Source organism: Peromyscus eremicus, unplaced genomic scaffold (assembly GCF_949786415.1).
Source record: "Peromyscus eremicus unplaced genomic scaffold, PerEre_H2_v1 PerEre#2#unplaced_46, whole genome shotgun sequence".
NCBI lineage: Eukaryota > Metazoa > Chordata > Mammalia > Rodentia > Cricetidae > Peromyscus > Peromyscus eremicus.
In genome coordinates, this window is record NW_026734297.1 from 171,130 (window position 1) to 190,471 (window position 19,342).

Here is a 19,342-nt window from a genome sequence, read left to right on the forward strand (position 1 = left end):
CACCACAACATGGTTGCTCACAGCTGCTTCTACCTCCAGTTGCAGGATGCCTGATGCCATTTTCTATCCTCCTCTGGCACTACAGATATTTGAACATATATGTGTTTTAGGGGAATATCAAGAGTAGACACACAAAGGAAGGAAAGTAGACACTCAGGCAGGTGTCTGCATACCTCATTCACAGTGGCATTTCACTACAGCTAAGACGTGGGTCAATCAAAGGGTGAGAGGATATGATGGGGCTGTCCAAGCAAGGGTGGTAACTAAGTTTTAAGAAGTAAGGCAAAACTGACATATGATAATGTATGTGCATCATGCTGAGAAAAATAAGCCAGTCCATGACAGTGTGGTGACCCACAAGTCTGAAGTCTCCAGAACCAGGAGTCCACATAGAGACAGAGCAACATGGTGGGCACCGACAGTTGTAGGGGAGGTTTAGTGCTGGATTGAGGCCAACTTTTGTTGGGGGAAGATGGGAATGTTTTGAAAATTTGTATTATTTTAGATGGGAGCTCATGTAGCCCTGCATGGCCTTGGAATTCCTGATCCTCCTGTCTCTATGTTCTGAGTGCTAGGTGTGCATACCACACCTGTCTGGGACGTTCTGGACCCAGCTGGTAGGGGCAGCTTTGGGGCACTGTAAATGAGCTTTACATCACTTTGCTGCACTCACAATGACTCCCATGGGAAGAATCTTCCCTGAATGTTAACAAAAAGTAACATCTATCGGATGGGAATTTGCCATCTATCTCTCTAATGTTCCATAATGTGGTTAAATAACTTCAACAGTAGAAAGATTAATGTTAGAAATTAATGCTTAAAATGTTTACAGAATGGGAGACAAGTTTGCAAGATATGTAAAGATCCAGAATACAAAAATAGAATGAGAATTATAGGGCCAGATGTGGCGGCACATGCCTTTAAACCCAGCACTCAGAAGGCAGAGACAGGCAGATCTCTGTGCATTTGACGCCAACCTGGTTTACACAGTGAGTTGCAGACTAACCAAGGCTACACAGTGTGACTGGTCTCTAAGAAAACAACTCAGCCACCTTCAAAACAAGAACAGGAAGGAGGGTGCTCAGATGTCAACCCACAGACAGACAAGTGCAGGCAGGAAGCAGTCTTTTTTTTTTAAAATTTATTTATTTAAGCCATCTCCTCTTAAGAGCAAAGGGATGGAAGATTGGTGTAATGGTCACCATTTGATACAAGGAAAGATGTGCTTTCATGGTCCACACACAGAGCAATGGTCCACACCAGTTCTGTGGTCCCTTGCTGTCTGGGGGAAGGTCCAGGTTCTCTTTACTCATCTTCATAGCCAGTCAAAAGTGGGTTCACATGAGGGTTGTGGAACAGGGGGTATGGTTACCATATCCCCAGGTTAAGGGCTTGGTCCTGATGCAGAGATGGGGGTAGGCGACGAACTCAGCTCTCTTGTGCTCTCCTTGCTGCAACTTCAGGAAGGCATTGAGCATGCTCACTGCAACCCTGGGCAGCGCCACGAAGTAGGTGAGGGCCTTCTACATGCGAGCTGAACCCTCCTCGCCGTGGGCGCCACTTGACGTGGGCCGCCCCACCCGTGGGAGGGCCCAGCCCGCAGCCCAGACACCCGAGACACACACACAACCACCACCATCTTCGGAAGCAGTCTTATAGGTTTAAAAGCTCGGTGATGTCTGTGAGACCCTCGCCCCCGCAACCTTAGCGCTGGTGCCCGAGAGTTCACTGACGGGACATGTAGAAACTGAGACCCCTGCATGACTAACCATCCATCCCTGGAAATGACCAGAATCCGAATATTCCCTGGTCTTGCCAACATGTGTGGAAGTGCTACAACTCAGGAAACAATGTCTATTGCTCTGTATACAGCTGTGGCAATTGTTCTGTTCATTTCTGGAGGTAAGCTCAAACCATGGCATATTCTGGGGAAGGTACTCTATCCATTATCCCTGAACTACATATCCCAGATATTCTTATTTTACTTTTTGAAACAAGACTTACCCTCAGCCAGCTCTATAGAGCAAAATTTAAGCCAGCCTGAAACCAAATCTCAAAGAAGCCAAAAACCACCTGTGCATACACTGTTAATTACATGAGCCATTTCAATCTTTACATCTGAGCCAAAATGTAAAGTACAAAATAAAAATATTTGCACTGGACTCACCCTGGAGTGCTTACCTACCACTCCTGAGTCCAACCCTCTGTTGTACAACAGTTTCCTCTGAGACTGAAATATTCCATCCCGCAGGGAAGATCCTAAAGCAGGAAGGTAAACACCTCAAATGTATCCAGAAAGGCCCCAAACTCACCAGATTCACTAGGTCTTTCCTGCCAGAGTAAACAATAAAAGCTGAGAGTGTCTCTGAGGGGCAGAACCAAGCTGGGAAGAAGAGGCTGAGACCAGACCAGCTAATGAAAGAAACAGAACCCCGAAGAGCTGCCTGGAAGAGACTTTGTTGAGGAAACGCTGAAGGAAGACCCCAGACTCAAATAGTGTGTATTACAATACCAGCATACACCTGGGCATTCACCTGGACAACATGGCCAAGATCCGATAGGAGCATGCAGGTTAAGCATAGCTAGGGGGATTTGAGGGACGGTTAGGTCATCTCAAACATTATTGGTTAGGCAAGCAGCAGTGACATTAGTATATTTTTAACTGGCTGAGGTTTTCTCTCTGACAACCTTGGGTGAGATTCAAGGGGGTTGCAGAAACTGTCCTTGAGACATTGTGGGGCTGACTCAGGCTTGTTTATGCTCTCTCCCTCATCCCTGAATGTCATTTGTTGCTAAATGGAGCTTTGTTGGAAGAGACATCTGTTGGCTTCTTTCAGAGAACTGAAACCTAAATTCAGTTATTAAAGTGGGAACGTTTAAACCTTTCAGTTTAGACCAACTGAGGCACCCAGAAAGGACAGTGTCCAACCTGCTGAGCTGCCTGCAGGCTGTGCAGTGTGCTCCAGGTTCCAGCTCTGTGAGCTGTCACCCGTGCTGGGGTGGGCTTGGGTGATGCAGCCATCTTTGAGTCATTTCTGCTCCTGTAAGTGACTCCTCATCCATATTCCTGTAATAACCCCAATAAAACTCACTGGTTCTCAAGGTTGGATTTCGGTGGTATCTGTACTTCAGTCTGTCATGGACTCCCTATCTGGGTTAAGTAGATGTGTGTGTGGTGTCTCCACATGAAAGTTTTGTCACATAACACTCTCAGCATCACACACACACACACACACACACACACACACAAATAAAAGTAGAACAACATAGCCAAGCAGATTTGGTCTCTTGGTGATCTTTAGGGATTCCAGAATTTGGGCACAACAACAGGTATATGACAGGTCTATGAGAGAGCTGACAGCAGCCATGGCCCATCCCCTGGTTAAACAGGGCCTTCTCTTTGAGCTTCAGTAAGTTCCGGGCATTCATGAAGGCCTTCCTGTTCTCTGATATCCTGGGCCAGGGTGGGGCAACCTGCATCATTTTCTTTTCTCGCTCTTCTTGTGTGTCGATCCAGTCTTCATTAGACCTGCAAACAATAAAAATAGTGAATATTCAGTCTCAAACCCTAGACAAATGGCCAAGGTGCACACTTAACATATCAAAGGAGATGCTGCCACCAGGTTCTCCCTCAGTCCCTACCTGTTACAGCGTATGGCTGTCATACCCTCCAGCCCACCCTAAACTTTTCTAGTCCAGGGGCTGGGTTGCCACTCCCAAGGCTGCCCTTCCTTATGTAATCCAGTCATTTTTGGTTACTCCTCTTTTGGGCCTCCTGGCTCTGCATCTGGTTCCCTGCTCTCACTGTCTCTTCCCCTCCCCTCTCCTCACATGGCCAGGATCAGGGTCATGTCCACCCTGGACTCTCTCAGATGTCCCTGCCTCTGGCTATGCTCTCCCTTTTAGCTACAATAAACTTGCTCCTCTACCACACCTAGGAGCAGTCATTGAAATGATAAATGGCATGGTCACAACAGAACACAGTATTAGTTTCAGAGTTTTATTAGGAGGAAGGAGGTAGGGGAGCAGGTGCGGAGAGCAGAGGGAAAGATAATGGGGTGGGAGAAGAGACAGCAGAGGAGAGAGAGAGAGAGGGTGGGGTCTGAGTCACGGTTCTTTAAAGCACAGATGGATTTACAGAGACACGCCATATATATGCAGACTGTGTGACCACACTGCGTGTACATGATCACCAGCACACATGGATGACTTAAGATGCAAGACCCTTAGCTTAACTCCTGAACTGTGCATGTGCAGTCACGCAGCTGGAGTGAGGGCAGAATTCTAACATTCCAGACTTTTTGCTTTGTAGCAGGGTCCTGTGCTGTTGTTCTCTCTGGGGAAGGGGGCCAAGTAGGCACAGAGTCAATGACACAGACTCCAGGAGAATGTCAAAACAACAAGCTCAGTTTATTCATCTCAATCTCAGCATCAGTAAAAAAATATGAATAAGTCTTTAAATAAATGATAACTTATAATTTAAAAGAACAAGCACATATATTTTTGTGCTTTTGATGTTTCCACCAACATAAAAAATAAACTTTTATAATAAATTTCTTTTTATCATTTCAGACATTATCAAAACATAGACAATGTTAACTTCTAAACTATCTACCTTCAAAGTAACTCTGGTAAAGAACATAAAAAAGTCATTTTGAAATTTTTCAGCCATGGTGCAAATTGAAAATCATCTTTTCTACACTATCATAATTATTCTTCAATTAAAACAAATGATTTAAATTTAACCATCTTTTAAAGTTACTGCTTATGAACAGGTTTATAAAATAAGAGATTAAATTTTATCTTCCTAAATATCACAAGTAGCCAGGAGTGTTGGCATATGCCTTTAATCCCAGCACTCAGGAGGCAGAGACAGAGGCAGGTAGATTTCTGAGTTCCAGACCAGCCTGGAACCAGTCTACAGAGAAAGTTCCAAGAAAGTCAGGGGTACACAGAGAAACCCTGTCTCAAAAACCAAAATAAATAAATAATAAAGTACTACAAGTGTTATGGCTATTTTTGGTTGTCAACTTGACTACATCTGGAGTCAACTAAAAGTCGACCAAAAATAGAGGGCACATCTGTGAGGGATTTTTGCTTGATTTGACATAGGAAGATCTATTTCTAATCTGAATCTTTCTTGAGTTGGAAAGACACACCTTTAATCCAGATTGTCTGAGCTGGAAAAGCCCACCAAAAACTCTAATTTGGACCATGCCTTCAACTGGAAGCCTATATAAGGACCTGGACAAAGGAGGCTTCTGCTTTTTGCTTGCCCATGCTTTGCTAACAAGACAATTCCTTCACTGGCATTAGAGCCTACTTCTTTGGGATTCCATTGTATAATGAAGGTCAGCTGAGACATCCATCCTCACCTCAAAGACTGAACAACTACTGGATTCTTGGACTTTCTGCCTACAGCCAGCCATTGCTGAATTAGTTGGACAGCACCTTGTAAGTCATTCTAGTAAATCCCCTTTCAATATAGATAGATAGACTCGTTCTGTAAGTTCTGCTACTACAGAGAACCCTGACTAATACAACAATTAATCTCCAAACGATTTGACAGTGTTGATGGCATCTTGAGATGCTATTATACAACAGCTGTCTGCACACTGCCAGAATCTGACTAGCCCAAGAGATCTAAATACCGTTATCCCTGCTTTTATGGGGATAAAAGTACCTATCATGTTGAATATTATATATTACATCATCAATTTCAAAAGCTCTATTTTAACAATATAGCATCTAATTAATCCAATAATAAAAAGTAATATATTTGTGCATCATAGAAATGCGACTGACTCATCAGTGTATGAGAGAAACAAGTTGAATAAGATCCTAGTTGATTTGCATTGGCTTTTAAAATTGTGTGTGCATGGTGTGTGTATGTGTTTATGTGTATGTGCACTTCTGCGCGTGTACATACATCAATGCCAGATATCTTTCTCAATCACTTTTCACATTATTTTGGGAGGTTCAAGGCTCTTTCTGGACCTAGAGCTCACGGATTTGGCTAGACTGCCTGGCAAGTTATCTCCATGAATCCTCTCTTCTCTGCCTCCCTAGTACTGGTATTACAGATGTACAATATGGCACCCAACTTTTCACATGTGTTCTGGGGAACATACTCGACTCTGTACTCTCATGAGAAGCATTTTACTAATTAAATCATCTACTCAGTCCTGCAGTTTTTTATTTCATGCATGTTAAGAAAAAAAATGTCCATGTGGTCTAAGTTGTCTAGCATATATGAGACCCTTAGTTGATCCCAGGCAGTGAAAACTAACTAAAGACCACAACTATTTATATTCTAGGAAAACAACCTCAGTTCAGGAAAACGATCATTTATATTCTTGTGGTATACTTTAAATTAATGTGAACTAACTTGGGTACAACTTAATCCCTTCTTAAAAGTTCCTACATTTTCAGTTAATAATTACATTGAAGCATTCACACAAAATAAATGTTATAAACATATGTACATTGTTTCTTGAAGTATTAATAGAAACAGAACCATGGAAATAGCCATAAATCTCTTATTGCTATTCTTATTTTGGAAGAACAGAATAGTAATTTAATTACTAGAAATATTGTAGCTAAAAATTTGGACAGTTATTTCCAACAATATTTTTAATTAGTTTTACTACTTTAAAACTTTACTTTTATGTGTACGGGTGTTGTGCCTGCATGTATATCTGTGCATCACATGCATTTCTGGTTCATATGGAATTAGAAGAGAGCATCAGATGCCCAGGAATTGGATCTACAGATGGGAGCCTTCATTTAGATCCTGGGAATCAAACTTTGAAGAGTACCCAGCACTCTGAACTGCTGAACCATCTCTCCAGGCCCTTATTCCAATAAATTTTTTTAGTCAGGGTCTCACTGTGTAGCTCAGGCTATTCTAGAACTTGCTGTGCAGACTAGGCTACTCTGGCTCTCTTTCTCAAGATCTGGGATTTAAGGTGTACACCACCAATGCCAAGCTTTTTCCAAGAATTTTATAATCTACAAGATCCCAGAAGTCAAGTCAATGACTAAAAATGTCCCCAACAATTCAGTAGCATCACATTAAATTTTAAATTTTTTTCAACTTAGCTTCTGTACCTCAAACTGTAGTATTCTTTCAATTCTGTTTTTCTTTGCTCTACTTGTGATAACACTTCTGTAATTTTGGAGAGTTCTTTGTGTACTCCATCATCCTTAGTTTCTGTTACAATTTCTTTTGTAAGTACATCACCACAACTATCTTTAACTTGTAGAAGTCCTATGTATATAATTCATCCCATATGACATCCCATATGATAACATGGAGCATATTTTTCAGATACAATGTGAGATCCTGCTCATGTTCACAAGCAAAATGACTTTATAAAATCAGATGAATGCTGTAAGAAAACAGGGACAAAGTAAGGGAGTTGGATCTGCAGTGGGCCCAAGGAAGACTGTCCTAAGGAACAAATGGCTACACTAAGAAATCAAGTCAGGCGGTTGTGGCACATGCCCTTAAGGCAGTGGCAGGCGGATCTCTGTGAGTTTGAGGCCATCTGGAATACAGAGCGAGTTCCAGGACTGGCTCTAAAGTTACACAGAGAGATCCTGTCTCAAAACAAAACAAAACAAAAAACAAATCAATAAGGAGTCAAGCAGAAGGTGAAGAGTTGTAGGCAGCAGTAAGTTTGCTGCCTTAATTTTAAATGCCCATTTTTTGTCCTGTCTCAGTTAAGTTGTTTGTGTGAAAAATGAGCAGTTGGGTTCCAGAGGGTGCTGGGGATCAGTTCCCCTGTGGTTTTCCTGTTTGGAAAACAGTGTCCAGCTTGCCTCTGGATACAGAGTAACCATTCCTCAACCCCTGCTGTTAGAGGGGTGTATAAGCCCATGTTGGTACTAATAAAGAGAGCTGCTTCCCTGACAAACTGAAACTAGGTGTCTAGAGTGCTGTTTAACCTCTGCGTTCCTCACCAGTTTTTGTGCTCCAGCTACACGGGCCGTGGCAAAGAGTAGTCTAGAAAATCTACGCCATTTGGTTAGACTCCATTGCAGTTTGCTTTCATCCAAGATGGAGTAAGAGGAATGGACTTAAATTTTCATTTCACACCACCACGGCCAAAACAGATGAGATTATTATGTCAACAATATATAAGATAAAGAACCATCAGCAATGATGGTCATGATCCCAAACCTTGCAAAGCGAAGGAACTGGATTGGAACTAGGGAGACTGTCTGGGCAACCTACGACACTCTCTCAAAAACTAAAAGGTAGAGGTGTAAGTCAGGGGTAGAGTATTTGCTTAGCAGTATAAGGACAAAGGTTTAATCCCTATAACTTAAAGAAATAGAAAAGTAATAAAGCATTTTCAGGATATCAACAAAAGTGATAAACATCCAAGTAGCCTCTGTGAAAATTTTAATTTTGCAGAGGTAGACCAAGTAATAGTGTTTATGAGATCTCAGAGGAAAATAAAAAGGAATCATTGGAATATGTGCAACTGGATAGGAGGAATCACTCCTAATACCCTATATCACATAAAACAATTAAGATCACCATGAATGACAACAGGTGACTGATGAGTTCAAAACATGGAGTGGATTGATGATGCTGTGACAACAAAATGGCACATATATGAAGTGAGAGATGTGACAACCATTTGCATTTGATCATTCCATTTTGATCATCCATGTTGGACGCATGCATGGAGATGTCCTATTGGACCACATGATACATACAACCATATATCATTTGAACATAAAAAAAAAAACAGAATTTAAAAATATACTTAATCAGATATCCTTAATACAGATAAATGTGTTAAGCAGATAAAGATATATATCTATATCTATATCTATATCTCTCTCTATATATATAAAACTACAGATATTACTGAGAAATCCATGAATGATATGTAAGTAAATAGTCATATGCATTGTTCTAGGGTCAAATGATTAATTATTTAAATGTTAATTTTCAACATTCTAATTCCCTAAAGGACATAAGACATTTTTATATTTCTGGTTTAAATTTATTTATTGAATGTATGTGTTTATATGTGTATAGGTACATGGATGTCATGGGGCATGTGTAGAGGTCTGAGAACAACAGGTGGAATTTGATTCTCTCCTTCCACCTCTGAGTTTTAGGAATCAGACTCAGGACATCAAGCTTGGTGGTAAGTGCTTTACCTGCTGCCTTAGTTTCTTTTCTATTCCTATGATAAGACACTGGCACCAACACTACTTATAAAATAAACCATTTCATTCTGGGCTCATGGTTCCATAACAATCATGGTGGTGAGCATGGCTGCAGGTAGGCATGTGCTGGAGCAGCACCTGAAAGCTTGTATCAACTTGGTTCACAGCAGGAGGCACAGAGAACCCACTGAGAATGACAAGGGCTTTTGAAACCTCCAAGCCTGCTCCCAATGACACACCTTCTCCCAAAGGACACACCTTCCCAACCAGTTGCACAACTAGGGACCAAGCATTGAGTTAGATGAGCCTATGGAAACCATTCTCACACCACCACACCTGCAGAGACAAAGACTCCAGATGGTTTTAGTTGAGAATATGTTTATAGAATTCCTCTGGAGGCCTGGGAACAACTTAGGGGGAGAGCATTTCTCTAACAATCACAAAGCCTAGGTTTAACCCCCAGCATGCAAAACCAACAAGTCAGGGAAATGCAAAGACTAGCCAAAACTACTCCACTGGCTTAGCTGCCAAGTTTAAAAAGCCCTGGTTTGTCACCCATCTAAGGACATACAGGGTCACATCCTCCACACATTGACTGTCTGACTCCCCTACATCTCAGAAGTCAGATCTATTCCAGGGACAGCTGATAAGAACAAACCAGTCACTGGGGAGAAACACGTCCACAATATGCTCTGAAATCTGCATGGCAAAAGAGAGCTTTCTCCTCCTCTTGTGTCCCCTCGACTTTCCCGGACCTGCAAAGGCACACTCTCCAACACGGCACAGGTCCTCTGCTGCGGAATAAATGCACAGCAGTTGCTATGCCCCTGCCTCAACCCCACGAGAGGAAATTCATTTTCCTCTCATCAAAAAGAGTCCCTTACCTCCCCTAAGAGGATTTTCTCAATTCTGCCTTTCCCAACACTGGCTTAATCTGTATCATCAACCTGGTCTAGCTGAGCTGGGAAACCTGGGGGGCTGCAAGAAGGAGAAAAGGTCAGTATACAAGGAAGGGTGCAGGACTGTATACAGACCAATGCTTCCTTAAATGTAAGTGCTACTTGCAGGCATGAGTATTTTATTTGAACTCATTGCAATGAAGAAATTCACAGACCTCTCACTGAGGCTTACTAACTTCAAGAGAACCCATTCTGGCCAAGAAAAGACTTAAAAGAAATTTTCCCGACTGAGGGAGTCCTACCTCTTCCTCTCTGGACCCGAGAAGCAGTTCTTGACATTTTCTCTCCAGGGAACTGACTCCTTGTGCATTTCTCCTCCTCCTGCTTCTCTCCAGCAATACCCTTGCTCCTCTGACCAACACTAGCATCTTTAATCTTCACAGGGGACATCATACCCTTAACAAAGTCACTTGGGACTGATCTAACCTCCCAGGAGAGGTAGGCACACCTCCAAACCCCTGGTTGTCCACAATTGCTCATCTACAATCAGGAGTAGCTGTTTTTTATTTGATGTTATTTGCTTCACAAGATTTAGACAACAGGCAACATGATTTTTTAATCTCTAAAACAATGTGATGTATCTCTAGTTCTTCTACTCTCAAGTCTTTGAAAACCTGACTGAATCAAGAGGTTTACAGAGAATAGCCACAAATCCAGCAGGAAAAATATCAACCATCAGGACTATTTAGGCATGGAAAATCATATCCAAGGGATGAAATGTCTACTGAGTTGATGTTCAATATTGCTAGCTCATTTAATATTTTCTCTTTCATGAAACTGGTTTAAAAAAGAAAGACCACAGATTCCATTTCAAATACATCCAGTTTTGAATTTAGAGACTTTCTAAAAATCCAAACACTAATTAAGACAGCACACTTCCCCCTGGTCACCAGACACTGCTCTGTTAACAAATCACAAGCATTCATGAGCACAAGAAACAAACAAGGGAGCAATTACCAGGTAGCCTTGGAAGCATTAATAATCTCTTTGATCAGAGGCTCCCCCAGGGTGATGTCCATGGAGGCTTGCTTGGAAAAGTCTTTGGTGTCATCTGGGTGCCTGGCCAGCCCATGGTTTGTGTCCAGAGTTCACCCGCTTCAGAGCCTGTCTCCATGTGTGCCCTACAGGAAAAGGCACAGAAGAGGAAATGATGCACCAAAGACAAGGCCAGCAAAGGTGCTGGGGAACAGACTTCCGGTTACCACCTCTTAAAAGAAAATTAATATAGACTGTGTTCAGTTAGGATGGAAAGAGCAGGGGGCCAGGCAGTGTTTGCCTGAGGAAGAGGTGAACACAGGCTGGGAACAAGTGCCAACAGAAGAGTGAGATGGCCAAGGAGCTTCTGGCTCACACGGAGAGTTCTGGCTGGAAGTTACAGATGCCCTTTAGTGTGACTGATTTAGTGTGACTAAATTCTGTGTGGTCACTCTGTGGGGAGACAGGGAGACCAAGCATTCCTGTGGCCCAGATCAGAATTGTGTCTTCCCACTTCAAATAAATTAAGAAAAATATCTCTCACAGTCATTTTTGTTGTAGTTAATTCCTGATGTAGTCAAGTTAACAACCAAAGATAGCCATCAGAGGGTGCATTAGTAATAAAAATGAGAAGTGTCTGTTTGTACTACTTATGATCTTCAAAGCCTTGATTTCCCTGGTATCCTAACCAGGTCTTTGGAAAATTCTTTTATCCACACCTTGCTGTCCATGGGGAGATCAACAATCTCCAGTGTGGCTTCAACTTCTGATCTCTACAAGGTCCTACTCCAAATCAGACTCTACTTTATTGAATTTGGACTTCACCATCTGAAAGACACAGTCCATCCAGTCCTCATGGAGTCTAGGTTCAGGGAGGGCACAGGAGCACACTTAGAGGAGCCAATTTCTTAGTTCTGGATATTTGCACTCCATGCTGGTCATAGGCAATCTTCTGATCTGTAGGCACTGTCAGGAGAAATTGAAGGACCACACAGGTAGAAGAGAAGAGCCTGTCTTGTTCTATGAAGAGGCTATGTCTAGGGCACGGCTGCATGGTGGCCCCAGCAGCAACAGCCTGGCACAGGTGGTTTGGGGACCTCAAAGAGACAAAGGCCTGGCAGGTGGGACACAGGGGAGCTCATCTGAGAGAAGACCATCAGTTGGATGAGCTCCAGAGATGACAACCTTCCCCAACTAAGGGAAGCAGCAATATCATGGTCACTGGTGTGGGAGGGGTCAAAAGGAACAGGCAGAGGAGGGACTGCCATGGAGATGAAAGTGGTGGGTATGTGTGTGGCATGTACACATGTGCACCCACACACGTGCACACACCACACACACACACACACACACACACACACACACATAACTCCAACAGTATGCATGTGGGAAAGGATAGGTACCTTTGGGGACTGGGAATGTGGAGGAAATAAGAAATTTATCAGAGGCATGGCAAGTAGGCAACCTCTGAAGACAGAGTCTGGTACAGCTAACCCTGAAAGAAAAGTGACAGTTTATTCCCAGATGGGGACAGAGTCTCCAGAAACCCACGTTAGTGGTGATACAAGAGCTAGAAGGACAATCGTCCTGTTCTGTCCCTCAGGCTTCCTCAGCTGGCCCACATGCCCTGGTCCCTCATGGGTGATCCCTTCTACCACCCAGCAGCCAGCAGTATCTAGCAACCAGTGTCTCCCCACCTCTTCCCTGGCTCCTGCAGATGCCCCAACACTGAGGTCAGCAGGGACTGCAGTCAGATTTTCCCACACACCATCTACTCTCACCTTGGGTCCATTCCATGTGGCCCACTGCAAATGATACCACCTGTCATCATCTTTGGTCACCACACTCATGATGATGCAAGCCAGGGACACTACAGCATCACATAGTGCACATGGTGGCCCTGGGGGCAAAGAAAGACCCAACACGAGACATCAGGACAGTTTGACAGCCAAATTAGGATTAAGAGCTATTGTAGAGGGTGGGGTTCTAGACAGGGACTTGTTGTCTTTTTGATCCTTTGGGGCTGTGGAAGCCTGAGCATTGCATGTGTTAAGATCCAGAGCATGAACCTAGCATGCTAGCCACATTTCCTGGTTCTAGAAAGCCTAGGTCCATCTCCAAAGTCAGCACCTGCCTGAGTCCACTTTGGGAAAATAGGAACAAGGACTCTCTCTGGTGGTTGACTGGAAAAGTCAGCTGAGATAAACAAAAGCAGGGGTCACAGCAGGTGCCCCAAAGAGCATAGCGATGTGGTCTCTTCTGTCACCATGTGTCCATCACTGACATGGCTTTCCATGTTTAGCTGGTGTCAGCCACCTCTTCGGAGGAAACATAATGGACTCCTCACACCCCAAGACTTCCTCCCTGTGTCACCAATTCTGCCCCAGCTATAACCCATGCTATCTGTCACTGCTTCCTTTCCATGTAACAGGACAGTAGTTGTCCCTCTGAGGCACAAGGAGATCTGGACTCTGCTCTCGGGAGGCAGCCAAGCACTTGGCACAATGGGCTCTTGCTGGATTAGAGTTTGAACCCAACCTGCACGGGCCACTTCAGAGATGAGGGAAGGGGAGCCACAGTTCATGGTCTCCTGTCATGAAGGGAGTCAAGCCAGGAGTCCTGAGTCCCCACCTGACCCACACAGTCAACAGCTGGACTAGAGAGAGGGTTTTGCCCAACAAGGAGGTCAAAGTCAGAGCTTTGCACTTCTTGAGGAAGCATGCTGGATACCTGTCTGGGGATGTAGCTCCATAGTGGAACACTTACCAAGCATGCATGCACAAGGATCTAAGTTCCATCCCCAGAATTTCAGGACAGTAGAAAGGGAAAAGTCAAAGTAGAGGCTGCATAAAACCAAAGGAGGAGCCTGGCAGTGGTTGTGTGAGCCTTTAATTCCAGCCCTTGGGAGTCAGAGCCAGGCGGATCTCTGTGAGTTCGAGGCCAGCTTGGTCAGCTGAGTGAGATCCCAGAAAGGCACCAAAACTACACAGAGAAACCCCGTCTCAAAAAACAAAACAAACAAACAAACAAAAAAAAAAGGAGTAAAGAGGTGGAGAGTCTCCAGAGTCTCCCCATTATCTCCGAGGCCGCTAGAGCTCTTTCCTCCTCCTCTACCCTCCTCTGGACCCCTTATGAGCTGTTTGTGGCTCTCCAGGTCCAGCTTTTCCAGTTTCAATCCCAAGTGAGAGTTGCCACAGAACTCCTCCTGTTCTCTGAGTGCCCAGCAGTCATCTCCTATCTGGGCTCGGAAGTGTGCAGGTCCCTCTTTCCCTGGTTTTGGCTCGGGGCTCTGCCTCCCTGGCCTTCCTGGTTTCCTGAGACCTGATTACTCCAGTTGCCACCACAGCCAAGTACTCTCCGCAGCTGCCTTCCAGCTCTGCAAGCTCACCAGCTTCCCCCTTTACACACACTCCTCTTTCCGCCCTAAACGGTGTCCCAGCATTTCCCAGGCCGCGTCTGGCACTCGCAATACCGCAATACCGGTCCCCAGCACCAACATCTTGTGCATCCCTGGCTGGCTCACCTAGATGTCCGACCTTCTACTCTGCCATCTTGGCCATGCTCCACTTTCGGACACCCGCTCGGTGAGGCTCCTCCAGGACGAATCTCAACCTTGGCACCTACCTTACTTCAGGGTTTTGGACCCGCTGATGGGCAGGACTCTATGGGACGGAGAGGCGGGGCACTTTAAGGGCACGCCCCATCTGAGGGCCCCTTGCTGATGGCCCCTGAAAGGGAGTGCATTCCCTTCTGTGAAATCAATAGAGCTGGGAGAGGAGGGGCGCTGTGGTAACCATACCCCTCTTCCCAGCTAGCGACTCAAACATTTAGCTTGCTCTGAGAGGGATTAGAAGCCCGCTCAGGTTTGAGGGATTTATGAAGCCACGCCCTCTCACACCACCCCCTGCCCAGAGCTCTGAGCTTTCCTTTGTGAGCTGCAAACAAAGAACACCCTCCTCTGGTTTCTACTCTAAGTGGTACTTCCTTCTTGGCTAGCCAGGCCCTGATATACTCGCCTTTGAGTGGAGGTGGGACAGGCCCCTTGAAGGTGTAGGTCTGGAGGTCAGACCTGCATTCCTCTTAGGAAGCTGCAGTCCCCACTGTGGTTGGGCACCAGTAGGACAGGGCCACATATCCAAGTTCCCCTGGGAAGCCTGGTGAGCCTTCCAGTGTGGGTGCTGGGAAAGAAACTCAGATCCCCTGGAAGTGCAGCTAGTGCTCTTCAGACACAATTTTTTGTTTTGTTTTGTTTTTGAGAGTTTATGTGCAGCGCTGGGTATGATGGAACTCACTCCATAGACCAGGCTGGCCTCAAGTTCAGATCCATCTGCCTCTGCCTCCCACGTGCTGAGTTTGAAAGTGTTACGCTAGCAACTGTCCTCCCTGTTTCTTTAAATTACACCGTGTGTGTGTGTGTGTGTGTGTGTGTGTGTGTGTGTGTGTGTGTGTGATGTTAAGGACAACTTGGGCCAGTTGTTTCTCTCCATGCTCCATAGGGGTCCTCAGGACTGAACTCAGGCCCTCAGTGTTGACCATGATTACTCTACCTGGTGGGGTTTTGTGGGTGTTGGGGTTTAGTCCTGGGGATGGAGGCCAGGTCTACACATACGCTAGTCAATCACCCAACGAAGGAGCTACATCCCCAGCAGATATTTGTTACTCAATGGCAGGGATGGAACTTGGGTCCTCACTATGCCAAGTGAGCACCATACCTTTGAGTGGCCCCAGGCTGACACTCTCCTTTGTAACCTCAGACATGTTTGCATAGTGCCTGGTTTTGTGAACACAGCCATGTCCTCAGGGTTACAGTGTCTTCCTGGAGTGCCCCTCTGTTAGACATAGTCCAAGATGACTAGACACTCAGAATGTTGCTGTCCCTACTGTTGGAAGTACCAGGACCTCAGATCCCTGTCTTTGATCAAACCTACTTTCTAACCAGCATGGTGGCACACACCTGCCATTCAAGCACTTGGGAGGCAGGAGAATCTCCTGAGACCAACGGTGTCAGGCCATCCTGGGTGTGCAGTCAGGTGTTGACTCCATGTCCAGCTGCAGACACAAGCCAAGCATGCAGACATCCCCAGTCCTGGGGAGGAAAGCCACATGGCACACCACAAACCCAGTGATACCCAGGCTGCTCCAGTGGGGATGCCATGGCTGAAGAGGCAGGGCAAGGAAGGCAGCAGCTGCTCCTTTGCAGTGAGGGGCAAGACCCGGGGTACTCAGAGACATTGAGGGCCTAAGACCCAGCAGTAGGCCAGCCTGTGTCAGCCTGGAGTGACCATTTAAGGAGGAAGGAGTCCTGAGTCCTGGACCTGCTGTGGCCCGCGCACCTGGGGCATGAAATCTGGCGAGGGTTGCCCAGGTTAAACAGCACTCTAGACACCCAGTTTCATCAGGGAAGTAGCTCTCTTTATTAGTACCAACATGGGCTTATACACCCCTCTAACAGCAGGGGTCAAGGAATGGTTACTCTGTATCCAGAGGCAAGCCCACACTGTTTTCCAAACAGGAAAAACCACAGGGGAACTGATCCCCAGCACCCTCTGGAACCCAACTGCTCATTTTTCACACCAACAACTTAAGGGAGACAGGACAAAAAAGGGCATTTAAAGGCAGCAAAGTTACTCCTGCCGACATGGACCCAAAGTTGCTGGTGACTGCTGGGTTCAGGAGCAGGACCATGGTGGGGTCCTGCTGTGATCAGAGGGTGCAGCAGAGCATCTGAAGGGCAGACAAGGACCAAAGGAGGACTGGCCACAAATGCAGAGACCTTATAGTGCTTCTATGAAGCAGAGCTGGGAAGTGGGGTGCAGGTGAAGGGGAGCAGCAGGTCTCTCCACATCAGTTGATTGTAGTCATTGCCCTATACCTGTTGCTTGTCATATTTCATATGTGTGTGTGTGTGTGTGTGTGTGTGTGTGTGTGTGTATTGTGTCTGTGACACAGGTGTGACCACGCCAGTTTGAACAACCGTAAGTGCAAATGTGGGTAACAGTGAAATATCACATATCTTTCTTTTGTAACAGGGTCTCATGAACTACCAGTTCTCAGGTTCCTTGGGTGCCCCTCACCCCTTCCTGGGGTTAGAGGCTCCCATGGCATTCCAGGACTTGTTCTTATGTAGTTTCTGAGGATTCAAACTCAGGTCCTCAGGCTTTCAGAGCAACTGCTCAGACCCTCCCAGTGTCTCCACAGCCCCACTTATTGGTCATAAAATTCTCATATCTTTGCTGACATTTCTGTTTAAACATTTTCTAAGTTGGACATTTTCTCACTACTGAGTCTGAGGGTTTTTTAATAGCTAGTTGCCAGCAGCTGCAGCCAGCAGCTCTTGTGTCTTGATGAGCAGAATTTCTAGATTTGCTTTCAAAAGACCAATATTCCTTTATGGAGTTTTCTTTTTCTTTTTTTTTTCCAGACAGGGTCTCCACATAGTCCTTACCGGCCTGGAACTCACAGACATCCACCTGTTTCTGCCTCCTGAAGGCTGGGATTAAAGGCTTGGGCTACCACATCCAACCCCACTTGTTCGTCATATGTGTGCACAGGCCTGTGGAGATGGAACCCAGGCATTCCATATTCCGGGTGAGAATGGAGAACCTGCCTAGGGTTTGACTTTGTGGAATCCTGAATCAGTGTCAAGGGTGTGCTGGTGTTGAGGGTCAAGACCCTGAACACCATGTCCTGCTTTACCATATGGCTCCTCTCAGGTTTCCCCTCACGGTTTCATATATGACATTTGGCAGTGCTATCTGGTTTCAAAACATGGCATTTTTACTCTGAAATTGTGAAGGATGCCTTTCTGAAACGTTCATTTTATTTTTGCTCTATTATTTTTTTTAGACAAGTCTTCTGTGTGTAGCTCTGAGTGTCCTGAACTTGCTCTGTAAACCAGGCTGGCCTCAAACTCAGAGATATCCCTGCCTGCCTCTGCCTTCTGAGTGCAAAGATAAAAGACATGTGCCACCAATACATGGTTGGAACATTTTAGTTAGCATTGATTGTGCAAATAATAAGTTTTGTGGTCACTTTTAAAGACTTTTTATATTTTTATTTCATTAGGGGCAGGGTTCAGGCCACATGTCCATATAGCTGTCAGAGGACAACTTGTGGGAATTCGTTCTCACCCTCCACCACATGGGCCCTGCAGATAAAACTCAGGTTGTCAGGCTTGGTGGCAAGCACCTTTACCCACTGAACCATCTACTGGCCTAACTTTTGTTTTTCGCTTTTCATGCTAAAGTTGAATTATAGGGCTCACACGCAAGGCAAGCTCTCTTCCAGCCAACCCTTCACTTTGTTGAGACAGCCTCATGGTGACATTTTTCCTCTTTCTTTCTTTGCTTCTTTTTATGATTTCTTTGTTTTCTGTACATGAATGTTTCACTTGCATGTATGTCTGTGCATCATGTGCAGTCTTGCTGCCTTTAGTGGTCAGAAGAGTGCATTGCATCCCCTGGAGCTGGGGTTACCATGTGGGTGCTGGGAGTTCAACCCAGGTCCTTCATAAGAGCAGTAAGTGCTCTTATCCACAAAGCCAGCTCTTCAATTCCTTGGTCACACAGTACAGTCACTTTTTGAAGGTTCCTGTAGTTGGACTGATCCTAAATCCTACAGCTCTGTTATTGGATTCCCACCAGAACAGGGAGCCAGATCTCCTTGAGGGCATTTGGGAAAAACTCATATGTATTTCCTAGGCAGAATAGCCATTAGCTGGGAGGTTAGGGCACAGGCACAATCAGTTTTGGAATAAGATGGCACCAAGTTCCAGAGCCAAGGCTGTGGCAGTGCAGCATGAGTCTCAGTGTGAGCATGGCCAGGGTAGACACAAGCCCAGCTGTCAGACAGGCATGATGCAGAGCTTGCACTCTGTTCTTCACAGCTGATTCTCTTCATGCCGTTGAGGGCCTGGCTGGCACCACCTATACAGACTGGGAGTCTGCAGTCTGCTGGCTCTGATGCTGACCTAGACAGCCAGGGTCATTGTATGTGGATGCACAGAGTGACCCGTATACTTGGCAAACTCCTTCACTCTATTCTGAATATGCTTGGGTGTTTTCTGCAAGAAGAGTTCATGTTCCATCCTGCAGCCTCCTGATTTCCTACAGAGGGTCCCCTGCCCTAGTGGTGAATGACAAGGGTGTGAACCACTACACTACCCCCACTGTACTCCTTCTTGCTTTATCTGTGGTACTTGGCAGCCTGGCACCCTC

At 45.3% G+C, this 19,342-nt stretch overlaps 1 long non-coding RNA gene across 1 annotated transcript; it reads right to left on the reverse strand.

The window, feature by feature from the left end:
* Positions 1-3,241: 3,241 nt before the first annotated feature.
* Positions 3,242-14,753, reverse strand: LOC131901190 (uncharacterized). Its single transcript, XR_009376428.1, has 3 exons — positions 14,650-14,753; positions 11,109-11,272; positions 3,242-3,529 (listed from the first exon to the last, which is right to left on the reverse strand). It is a non-coding gene; the product is annotated as an uncharacterized LOC131901190 (long non-coding RNA).
* Between the last annotated feature and the right edge of the window lie 4,589 nt (positions 14,754-19,342).